We start from the raw sequence: 13,128 nt of genomic DNA on the forward strand, positions 1-13,128 counted from the left end.
GTCAGGTACACTTCAGTTTAGCACGACCGTTTTTTTTAGATTGCTTTTTTTTGGTGTTTTTGGTCGGTTTTCTACTATTTGGTGACACGTCTAACAATCAAACCAATATGCAAACGATGTTATTTCGGTGTCGTGTGTCATGTTCGTGTTCCTGCTTTAATTGATTCATCTTTATGGCTGCGTGACATGGCGTTAGTGATGCCTCCAAGTGGATATGTTTTAGGCCATTAGTAGAATGATCGATAGTTTAAGCACTCTGAAAATCACGAATGAATCAGGTTCGAAAAGTTAGGAAAAATATTTTTCATTTCAATGTCACAAGTGTCCAAAGACGAGGATCCGGACAACGACGGCATGGCTTAAAACATCAGAGTCATCTCAGTCCACATTCGTCGTTCTGGTAACACTTTTTTACGAATTCCACTCACTTTATTCGACGTTTAAAGCACAACTCACTGATGGAAAGCGTTTGCAAACTCACAAATGCCACCTTCCCGTACGTTAGTACATCAATTACTATAATTCCCGTTACGACGTGCACAAACTCTACCAATCAAATCTCCCGAGGAATAGCACCAAACGGGAAGGAAAATGAAAATTTTATCCCAACTTGGAACATGCCGTGAAAATGTTGCCAGCCGGTAGCAAAGTTGAGTAACCGAATGCCGAAAATGTCCTCCAGTGCATCATCCCATGCATAAGGTCCCAAAAGCTGACTTTTTCTGGCCCTCCAAGGGCGTTTAGCATCGGAACCGACTCGGCGTTTCCACTTCACCGGGCCCCTGGTAGCAACCAGGCTCAGAGCATAAGTGAAACTGACGTTTTAAATTCGATAAACCTGTCCGAAGGAACGCTGATGCTAAAGGGCAGCCGTATGCATATGGTTGCAAGGATGCACTGGGATGACAGAGGGATGCCACACAGCTACTCTCCCCGTCGGCACCCAGTCTAGCAGAGGCAACACAAAAGAGGAACCCGAAAAGGTAAACGGAGGCACATTCTGTGCAAGACATTTTTGGTACCACACACGAAAGTCAGACAACCGGCACGGGTGCAAAACACACAGACACATGATTTGATTGTAGCCGGGAATGGATCCGTATTAAAGAATGAGAATAAACTCCACTGAACGGTACCATTTTTCCGAGCGAAATTCCTTTCTACGGTGCGGAACAAAGCTAGGGGAGTTTCTCGTACGCAAAAAAAATCCGTGGTGCATGGAAAGGGCCAAGGGATTATGGCCACTATCACCAAAGGGTAGCCATGTCTCGTCGCACGTCGTGTCAGTTGTTCCCCTGGGGCGCTGAGCCATAAGTATGTCCAATGGCCGTACACCGGTTACCGGTCCACTGGCCGGTCAACGGGAATTGGCAAATTGTTTTCCAACTGCATGCCGTTTGCCGAAGACTAAACCCGAACCGGGTTGACACTTTCGACACACAATTTAGCGCACACACATCGGAAGGGAGCGCCTGTCACCGGGGAACGTTGGTCCGAGTCAATTCGTTAGTCGATTTGCTGTTTGTACAAACTACTTTCCTTCCTTGGTTTGGCTTGGTGCTTTGTGTTTTTGGTTTTTGGAATGATAATACTTTGTCTCCTCTCTTTGCGCAGTGGAATGTTGATGGGCAGGAAAGGGTAATTTGAAGATACGGATGATTCCCACAAATTGGGCGAGCTTCAATTTGCATAACCAGCTCCTCGGGATGTCAGGTCTTTTGTGGGAAGATCGATGGGAAGATGGATAGAGCCCAGAGTTTTGTTTGAATAGTAACAACCGATTTATCCCTCCGATAGTGGTCAGCAAATGTCAGATGGGAAGATCATTACAATTGGTTGGAAATCAGCTGTGATAACTACTGTGTGCTATCAGGACAACACTAGCTGGACGAGAATATAAAAGTTATCTTTGGAAGTAACTGATTTAGACTCCAACTTACAAAAAAGGCTTAAAGTTCCAACCGGAAGGTATGCGAGTATTAAAAGCCCTCGCGAAAGGACTTACTGATCATCATGGAGCCTTATGATGGATATGTTTTGGAGCAAAACTCGTCGTGAGCTTTACTTACTTTCTTATCGTGGATTGCAACAAGAATCCTCTAAACCGCTCAAGGTCGGGCGCCTTTGTCTGCCAAACCATTATCCCGCCCTTAATGAAGGACGCATCAACGCCATCACTCCATTTCAATTTGTGCCTGCCATGCCTTCTCTGTCCATGTGGATGAGCTAAAAGGACTTTTCGGGTTGGGTCGTCCGGTGTCATTCTCATGACGTGACCAGCCCACCGGAGCCTGGCGAGTCTAATCCACTGTACGTCAGTAAGTTGGCCGTACAGCTATTGGAGCTCGTCATTGTAGCAGCTTCTCCTCTGTCCTTTCATAAAGCCTTCATGTGAGTACTGGCACTTTACAAGTTCTATATAGTCCCAACTTCCTCGCGAACTTTAACTTCAATTTTAATCTACAACATAAAGTGTTATGCATTTCCAATGTTTGCCATTCGTCACGGTCACGCTACACTACCTTTTGTCCACTGCCAACAAACAAAAAGAAATCTTCCCCAGCATAATCGAGTGACCGAATGCCCCGTAACGGACTGTACTGTACTGCGGAAGTGATGTGAATGAAGGCTGTCATTTTCGATGGCACGTTGACGTTGACAAATATTTCCATTGGGTAAACATGGACCCTCCAACTGCCGATTGCAGTTCCCTCTCATCACTCAGCGCACTGCCGAATAAGCCTACTTCCCTCGATAGGATATCGAGGGATATTCCGTTTTTAAAAACACCACAATCTCATACCGATGTTTGTCCCTCTGGTTTTTTTTTTTTTTGGTGATTTCGAATTAAAAATTCCTCTGCCATCAGGATGAGCCGCAGCAGCGACAAGTGCAGGAAAACGTGTCAACAAGTGATGACACATAAAAATCATCGCGGCTGTGCTTTTAGTGCATGTGTGTGTGTGGGCTAGTACACAAACCAGGACAGTTGGTTGGTTGGATGTGGTAAGAGTAGTAAAGAGTGTGTTTACTCTAAAATAAAAGCAAACCGTTTGGCTCACAATGTGAATGTGAAGAATACAATGAAATTATACCAAAGGGTGGCACACCGAACGGGGTAGGATTGACCATGACTGAGTGGTCACCGTGTGTCCGTCTATAATTGATCCCAAAGGGCGTTAGAGACCGATCGAGCATCTGCTGCCCGACGTCTGTTGTGCCAGCACACGCCTGGGCACAGTTGGGTCAACAGGTGCGAACGTCATTAAGGCAAAATCCTTTGCCGGTCACATTTATGGGTGTTTTGCATGATAATCGTCCCGAAGGGGAAGCTGGTTGTACTTATAGCTTTAATCGTTGTGAGAAGTTTAATTAGAACATGGTTCGTTTGGTGCTTGAAGTCGAATACCTCGCTGAATGATGCCAGAAACAGTCTCTATATGGTAATTTCGTTGCCATCTGAGGCTTTGTCCTTTCGTTACAATTGTTGGATTTGAATTTGTTTAACGACAATTTTACGAAAATTGATAATTACGAAAATTGCTTTAAGTTTAAAACTTGTTAATTTTTGTTTTATAAATCTACTTCATAAAAGCCGGTTTGCGTATAAAAATGGTAAAAAGCTCACAGTAATGCTTCTTAAGCTTAAAGTAACGCTTGGAAGCGTTACAGCGTTAATACCTTCATCAGTACCGTTTATAGTGGGGGATTACTAACTTTGTGATCATGTTGCAACTAAAACAGTAGGGCAGACCTCAGGCTGTGTGCTTGTGTCTCGTTTTATTTAGAGGTTATGCAGTACACGTCATCTTCCCCTTCTGGGGAGAGTTCTGGAAGGACCACTTTGACAATAAATTAAGCCTGAGAACTATTAATCATGTCTGGCTTAGATCTTGCGACTAGGATCAAGGAAGAAGCTATGGCAGCTATAAGCTGAGGTTGTAGCTGAAAGTCTTTTCGAAGGATTGGAACAAAAGGTATCAGTGGTAGAAGTGATTGCATCTCTGGGAAAATCCTTGATTGCATAGGGTAATGAGAGAAATGTGATCGAACTTGTTAAAGAATAGTCTCAGAAGCTGACAACCAACGAGTTAAAAGGTATATATTCATGGCCGCACCTAAATAGTCAGAGATCCTGAGATAGAGGAGGTAATTTCTACTAAATATAAAGAATATATAGGAGAACTTGGCTATAAAACCTCAACAGCAATAGAGATTTTGGGAGAAAATTGCTTGCAATTCCAATAATTTGATATAAGAATCGAAGGAAACTCCTATCTGTATCACTTATACCACAGTAGTAGTAGTTTTAGTAGTTGGATCACATAGCTGTGAGTAGTGATTTTTCTACCATTATTAAATATCTCCTCACATGTGTCTAAATATGAATAATTATATTTACTCGATAGTGTATACATTTTTGAAATGTAATCATTGTGAATTCTAGGTTGAATTCTTCAACTTCAAGATACACACTAACGGTAACAAGTACGTCCAACAACAACAGCAAATACATCTAAACTTCGCACGCTGTCTGTCGGTATGCTTCGTCCCGGAATGAGTTTGACTTACTAATGGCGCTGAACATCAAAGGAAATATTTATTTTCTCATTTCACACCAGAAACACTCGCACAAGTCCCTTCAATTTCAAGTAAGGTTGTGAACAAAAAAAAAAATTGTGCCAGTACCTGAAAGCATCGCGCGAAAGGAACATGCTTATTGCAAAAGTTTGACACTTTCTAATGCCCGTCAAGCCGTAAGGCATCTGGTTTCGGTTGTGACGGAACGACCCACGTGTCGTAATAAGTGTGCCCCGTTTGCAGGCGAGCCCGCAGCATGGTACCTTCCGGTTTTAATGGGACGGTGGGTCACACTGATTGTTTCCCAGTGACAAGCCTGGCCTGGCACGTTGTCACGGGGAAGGGTCATACGGTACGCAGCATTCGGAATGGCGAATGGTTTTTCGTCGTCGTGAGGATTGTTTTTTTTTTAGGTTGCTTCGCTAGATGCTCTTCCCCACGATCATAACGCTAATGTGCAGTGCATCACACGCGCCGTTGTCAGCGAAGGGCCACCACCGAACCGAGGCGATGGTTAACAGCGTTTTCACATAAAACTTATACTACCCGTGGGATTACATTTATAATGTTTAAAATGTTTCATTTCTTGCGTGGAAAAACCCGCGCGCAGAACGCTGACGAGCGGACGAGGAGCCAAACCGTCGCTTGGCGCGCTGGTGGCCTTTGGGGAAATTGTGATTGCACGCGGGAATTAAATTTTTGGCCGAGAAGGAAAACAATGTTTAGTGTCTTTTGAAAATCTTCACCCGGATGTGGCAAATGATGACATGGGAGGTTTTGGAGCGTGTATGTCTGTAAATTGGATATCCTGATAGCAAATCTGGTGCGACGTTGTTAAGGATGTCCTTGATGGCTGAGCAGGGCTCAGCCACCAAAAACCGGCCCTAGTGTTTTTTTTTTACTAAACAACATTTTTCAATGCGAACAAGTTGACAAGTTTATTAAAAGGCTGCAAAGGCTGTCACTGAAACTGTTATTAAAACCTTGCACTGAAACGCTTCAACCCTGCCGGTGGCTTCCTACTATCAGCTTGTAGACGTCCCGGCGCATAGTGTCAAGCGTCAAGCGTTGCAGTTCATTTCCCATCTCCCGGAGGGGTTTGCACAACGAGGCACAAATCAATTTTTGCTCATTTACTATCGACAGCTCCCGGCAGTGGGCTCGGGCAAACGTTCCCCTCCCCTGAGAGCGGCCCGGAGATAATGTGGCACCAAAAATTGCATCACAACTCCGGTACGTCAAGTGGCGCCCGTGGATAGACCCGTCCGTGGCGATGGCTGTATGTGTGTGTGTGTGGGTGTGTGGTAGACTTTCCGGCATGCCGTTGATCTTTCGGTGGCATAGAATGTTCACCAGAAAAGTTTCCCCTCCGGGAGGTTGGCAAGCATTATAATCATCACGTTTCAGGAGCTGGCAGCAGTTGCAGGGAAGGCTCCAATGTTGTGCACGGAAATGCACCGATCCAGCGAGCGGGTAGTGCATCGGTATAGTGTCCTCCGTTTCGGTTCTACCTCTTGGTTCGTGTTCTGTTTCTTCCAGTTTTTGGGCAAGTAAAACGAGAGCATGCCGGTGTACGGTAGGGGTGTACGCTTTCATCTCTTCATTATCGTCATTACACCGTCGACGAGCGGCCCCAAGGAGGTCAGTGAATGAAGTTCTTTCCGTGGCACAGCCGGCGAACTTCCTCCCAAGCGAGTGAGCATGTTGAAGATGCAGGTCCACGGCGGAACATCGGGAGCAAAGTTGAGAGTCTGTATCGCAATTTAGCAGCGTTCGCTGTATTTCGGCACCGGGAACTGTCAAACCCTGCAGGCCGGAAAGCCACCATGGTGGCGGGGTGAAATTGCTTTAACGTTCACCCGGCGCCCCGGTACGCCGGGGGTGCTATGGCAAGTGTCGCGTTGGCGAGATGGCTGTTCTTTTCGTGTCATCCTTTCAGCGTCATACAACCGGCAATTGCTCGCTTTCGTGCTTTCATGATGATCCATGCCAGACCTGCTCGGTCGTTCTGTTGCGCAGGAGGAACACCCATTGCCCCGTGCAGCATCCTGGCGCCAAAGGTATTGAGCGCTTAATCAGCTCCTTCTTCGCTTACCGCGTGCGAACCCTTTCAAGCCTTTTTTGAACGCACGAGAACTAGCTGTCATGTTTTGTCCTCTACCCCGACCGACATTACCCGGAAGTGAGGCAAACAAACGGGCCAACGGGGGTTTCACTCCCGGCTCCATCTTGGCACATTTCTTAAAGGTGTTCTATTGCACCCTGTGTTCTGGAAGAGGCGGAAAAAGGTTTTCACGTTGCTTTTAGAGCAAGGAACCTTGACGAGAATGTACTCCGGCCGGGGTATTGGAACAGTATCCCGTAACGGTGGTGCCTCATAAATGGCGATGTGAAAAACGAGTTTTCACTTTTCATCCGAGACGGAGGAAGGTCACACCAAGCGCAGCAAGCAGACAAGGCTGGAAGTGTGTATGTATGTTAATATCAACCGGAAATGGGTAGCGGAAGACGCGAATTAGCTTGCCGTGTATGGGTGTGCGTGATCGTACTAATTAGCACCGAAGACGTTGTTTCCGGCGTACGGCGTATCAAGATTCGGTGTTCCCGATGCTTGCCAGTAGGAGAAGGTCGGTGATGATGCATGACAGACGTGTGCGGTGTGTCTTTCCGTTCTGCAATACTGAGCAGCATGAGTTGCTGGCTGGGGGAGATATTATGGCTCATCATGACATTAACATTCGATGTGAGTACTAAGACAACGAACAGGAACTGGTTTGAATGATTGGATATGTACCCACCTGATTTGTCACTTCATTTGAAGATTGTTGATACGGGCAGGGTGGCTAACATCATTCAAAAGCGTGTGTATGTGACATTCTTGAATGTGAAATTTATATCAATTACACTGGCGCATGTTTAATGTATATTAATTCAACCAGGATTTTTAATTACTTTTTACGCCTACAGGTATGCAATTATATCTGGCCGCATATCTTTTCATTTCGAACAACATCGCTTTTAATTGAAAATTTATTCTAGGGTAGGATTTTAAACTTTGTATTAGATTTGGTGGTCAAATTCTTAAATGAAAATTGATAACTTACAATATAGGGTTTATCCCACAAGTAATGTGCCTATTTTTTTTCTCCATCCAAGCATACATTCCGGCAAGTCCCACAGCATGGGTCAGTTGGTGTTGGGGATACGCATAGACGCGCGCCAGGCGTCTGTCGTCTTAGAATTTAGATCGATAGGAGGGGATCTTTGTGAGGGGAGTAATGGGGCGCCCAGTACTACCACATTCCTTGAGACCGACTACATGAGATCTCTATGGCGTCTCTATAAACCACACTAGTCTTCCCCAGACTTATTTTTGTTGCCACAGTGGAAAAGAGCGCTAAATAGGGAAAGCACTAGCACTCGATGGAAGTTTTCTAAAAATTCCTACCACCCAACATATGTTAGACCCACTGTAAGTTAAGCAGCTAGACAGAATCTTGTTATAAACAAGCTCTTTTTGCTCAGTTTTAATTTCGAAGGTAGGCTTCAAGAGCTTAACAAGTACCCAGCATTCGCTTCCTACGAGATGCATTTTTCGGACGCTGAAAATGCAGTATGGCCATCTGCTATTCCTGCTGTGAAAACAATACGCACTTATACTCACACACACACACGTACAGAAAGATTCCTAAAGATCGCGACAGAAGCTGAAGCTTTCTTATGGACAAAAAAAAAACACTCGTCCGACGAGTCAGTACGAGCCGAAATCCAACCAGTGAAGGATAAAATCCTTTTAAGCTGCACCGGCTGGCCCTGAAATTGCGCTAAACCACAGCTCTGGCGGACGAATGGAATGGTGCAAGGGGACGGAAAAGCGCAAACACAACGCCACCATGTGGCCCTTTTCTGGACACAGCGCAAAAGGAAGGATGGATCGTTGACCAGAATGCTCGAAAGTGTCAAAAGCGTACGGTAAGCGTACCCGGCAACCCTATCGTGTGTGCCACGGTTCCCAACCGTGCGTCGCGCCATAATGGCAATCTTACCTTTGTAAGAGGATTAACGCATTTTAGTACGGAAGCAAATTTATCCGATCCTAGTAGCCATGCCAGCACCCTCCGTTCCTTTGGTGTGACAGCTGTGGCATCACGCTCATGGGCCGTGCTCATGGTTGGGCGATGAGAAAAACCACACGTCCAACCCGACGCTTTTCGGCGCCATTTTCTTCACCATCTCACTAACTGCCACCGACTGGTGCCGGTAGGCTGTTTTTTGTTGTCGGTGGTGTTTTTTCCTTCACTGTAAGCGTGTTAAGCGGTCCCTTTGTTAGTGCGAAAGTGGACCGTAAAGATGTCCTCGTGTGTTTTCACTGGGGATCATTAAAACAAGACAGAGAGAGAGAGATAGAGGGAGAGAGAATAAGGGAGAGAACAAGAGCGAAAAAAAAGAGTCCAGAATGGAGCACCCGTCACTTAACTGTAGAATGGATGGATGCAAAAATGGATTTAAATCATACCGAGGCTCATCTCAAGCTTTTTATCATCCACCATTTTTGTGTGTTTTTTTTTCATTCAAACCGAGCCTTCTCATGCTTTTTTTCTCGGTTGTTCACTGGTGAGCAGAGATCGTGAAAGCAAGGGGCCGGAAAGTGTCAGCATTATGATAGTACAACCTATTATTAGCGTTTATCGTTGTAGCGTGAATCTAAGGCACGGGACGCTTCTCACACTCAACAAGCTGCGGTAGTGTCGACATAAGAGGGATCAAGCGATTTAGCCTTAACTTCTTCTACGGATAATGTGAGCTGGAAAGGGGATTTTGATGTGTTTTTTGTTTTGTGTGTGACCGTGCCGTAGGGTTTATTGTTTGTTCAGCCTGCAAGGTATGCAATTAAAAGCGTTCATCACCACCAACGGTAGCTTTTGCTCTGCATTGATTGTTTTAATTTTGCCAATAAATGTTTTGTGATTACTTTATATTCGATATTTTCTTCACCATTTGGGATGCTTTTGATTCCCTCAAAATGCTGCATGAAAAATGCAATAACACGCGGAAAGATGAGAAGGAAAAAGCATGAACCGTTTTTCAATGACGAAAAGCTCGCCGTCAGCTGATGATTTTTCTGTGGAATACCGGACATACTTTAAACGTAATAAACGCTGATACTGGAAGGTAAAATGCGAATTCTTCTCAAGCTTTCACCCATACACACACACACATGCATATCCTTACCCGACCGGACCCGTTTGTCGATGTGCGATTGGGTGTATTTAACGCTCAAGTAAGTATATAGAACCACCGCTGAGGAGAAAATGGCCGATGCTCCATGTTTGCTCTACGCGCGTTGTATGCTCGCATGACTGGCCCAACTTTAGCCCAGCGCACCTTTGGCACAGTGCAACGGTCCCAAAAATAGAATCTGAGAACGCAAAGCAAACGTTTCATCACCGCATACCACGCGCACGCGAATGTGTGCCGACGTGTGCGTAGATGCAACAAAAGCGAATTGGAAGCGTGGTTTGTTTTTTTTTCTGCTTCCCCTCCCTCCCCCAACGTCGTGTCCCTTTGTTCGTGCACGTGTATTGTGGTCTGTAAAATGGCTCACGCTAGGTGCATCGAACGGTACGCTATCGGTGAAGAAAATGGTGGAGAAAGAAGCATAAAACACTTGAAGCACTGTGAACGAAAGCAGAAACCAATACCTTCTGGGAGGGTTGAAGAGTTTAAAAGGGCACAAACCGTAGGGTGAATGCGTTTATGAGCGAATTCCTTTGTCTATTTGGGTTTAGCATGTTCACCTACCACGAACCTCACCGTGTGCCGGTGGTGCACACGCGTGAAAGATCGAATAAGTACCTACGGTGCTGTGGAATGTAGCATGAAACCACCTTTTCTTTTTGGTAAATCTTACCTACTCCGGTACACGAAGCGGGAAGAACCGTGTAAAAGTGGTAGTAGTAACAGTAGTAGCACGTTTTTGTGGGCTAGGTTATGGCCACACGTGAGTGGAAACTGTTATTTAGTGTGCATATCCGTTCGCAGACAACCGAGGCTACCGAGGTTTATACCGGGTGCGTGATGAACTGCTACGGGGGACCTTTGTGGAACTACTGTATGCCAAAAATGCAAACACAAAACCGACATAGTTTTTTGCTCCGTCGAGTTTACGGACGTTAGTCAAAAAGAACTGCGCTGTGCGGTGGCTTTTTATGCCTTGGACATTGGATCTATAAATCGGGTATCCTGGTAATAGGTTAGTAGTTGCATGGAATTTTAAGAATTGCTTTTAATGAAAATGGGTTACCTATATTCAGGGCGGATACAGGTGATACGAATAATAAGAAGAATTATAAGAAGAGTACTTAATGATAAGAAGCTCTTGAAAAAGTGAGTGAAGATAACAAGCTCATGTTAAAATGCAATGTTTCTTTCTTTGAAACGATTTCCAAGAATGTGTCTAAACCGTATACTTGGAAAAACAATAGAAAATCAACAAGATATACTGCACTAATCCGTGACTACAAAAGATGGACACCTCGAGGGCCATCTGCTGCTGTCTGTCTACTCATCCTTGACGTTACGAACGACTTAAGAATATAATAACACTGTATTGCCTACCTTTAGGCGATCTACATTATATTGTGTGCACAAATGCAAAAAAATTGCCTACATTTAGGCGAGTTAGTCTCTATGCCGTGGGCAATGCAGTACGCAGTGTTAGGATTCTTTTTCAGACAGGAATCTTGCTGTAGTGATTGAGGCTGATGTAATAGAGAACATTTTTAGTAATTATACACACGACTAACATGTGTCTATTTTGTGAATACTGTTGCAAGGATGCTAGCAACGGACTGAGAATGTAATGTTTTTTACATTCGTATTGGAGAGCCCTGAAGCTCTCAAAGTTATTTAATACCGTACCGTCCGAATGGAACACGGTCTTTATCTTCATCACACACCAGAATGGTTGGAATTAAAGCAAAGCAGCTGTTTAAACTTGCATTTGCTGTTAACCTACTGTTGCGCAATGCATCATCATCATCCCCCGCAGTACCAAATCGGATGTGCATGACCCATTTGCAGTGAAACAATTGTTGCTAAATGAAGGTTGGTTCACCAACAGCTTTACAGCGTTGAAAAAAACCCAGTCCCGATTGTTCTGATGTACACGATCGATCAAGAGCGCATTAAAGCACATGTTGATTGTTTTCGCTTTACGCCTCTACACAATCGCTCTTATTGAATAGGTACAGTGTTGGCACCTGTGAGATTGGGTGTGAATACTATAAAACTATTTTACAATGTCAATTTCCAACGCAACACATTTTTTTTTTTTTTTTTTTTTTTTCGTTAGAACGGCCTGGCCGTATCGACTTATTTTACCACGTAGCCGGATAGTCAGTCCTTGCTACGGGGGATTGGCCCGGATGGGATTTTGGTTCGGTCCGTTCGTGTGAAGACCGGCGCCGCTACCATCATGCCACCGGGCCGCCCCAACGCAACACATTTATCAGATAAAAAACTACTGTTTGTAACAAATAATAATTAATCAGAAACTTTCATTAATAAAAGCCAGTAAACTTGGGAAAATGTTTTGATAATTAACCTCATGCTAACAAACTCGCGGCCTCTTCGCTGTGTTTAGGCTCTAAGCACACAAACTTTTGCCAATAAAATTGCTAAACTACTCACATTCCATAAATCCTTTAACAAACTGTCAACGAAAGTCATCCACAAAGCTGGCATAAAAATTTGTCTGGCTGGTGGCATGGCACAATGGTTGGTTTAAGTTTAATTTGACATTTATTGCTCTTCATTTTACTGGCCATAATGCAATGGAACGGTTTCGCACGGACCCCCTCAGCACACCATTGATATTTAGAACTCATTCCCGGGGCAAATTTTATAGACACCCGTTTCGTGTTTCTGGAGTCGTTCCCTACAGGTGCCGGAGTAGTTCCACCGCACTAGCTGCGCACTACAAGTAGCAATATGCCGGCGATGGCCCGGAAGGTTTACCACGGTGCAGCATAAACAAACGACCGTTAGAACAGCAAAAGCTACATTTTAATGAAACTAAACTAGAGTTGAAAGTCATATTCCCTTCGGGCCGGCATGGAAATGGTGTGTTGAAAGCGCCAAGTAAACAGCCACTCCGTCGACTTGTAGGAAAACCGTTTAAGCGGAGCTGGCGGAAAAAGGACAGTGAGATGAAAATAAAAAAGGGGAAAATGAACACCCACTCACACGAAAAGCTGCATCTTTTTCCATTGTTTTCCTTTAGTTTTGGCTTAGCGTTTCGCCGCTCTTGGTGTGATTCCTGGAGCATTCTTGCTGTAGGTTTCTGTTCGAAGGAAGGAGATTATTTCACGCCCACCCGGCCATCAGAGTTGAATGGAAGAGAAACAAGCTAAGCATAGAGATCGCTTGCTAGAGAGCACAGTCACGATAGGGGATGGAAATAGTACTTAATCGTCGGATAATGCCAACCACGGCAAACAAACGCGAGTCCGGGTCCGAGTCGGTGGCAGAGCTGGTGGACAAAAT

The sequence above is a fragment of the Anopheles marshallii genome, chromosome 2, assembly GCF_943734725.1.
Source record: "Anopheles marshallii chromosome 2, idAnoMarsDA_429_01, whole genome shotgun sequence".
Taxonomy (NCBI): domain Eukaryota; kingdom Metazoa; phylum Arthropoda; class Insecta; order Diptera; family Culicidae; genus Anopheles; species Anopheles marshallii.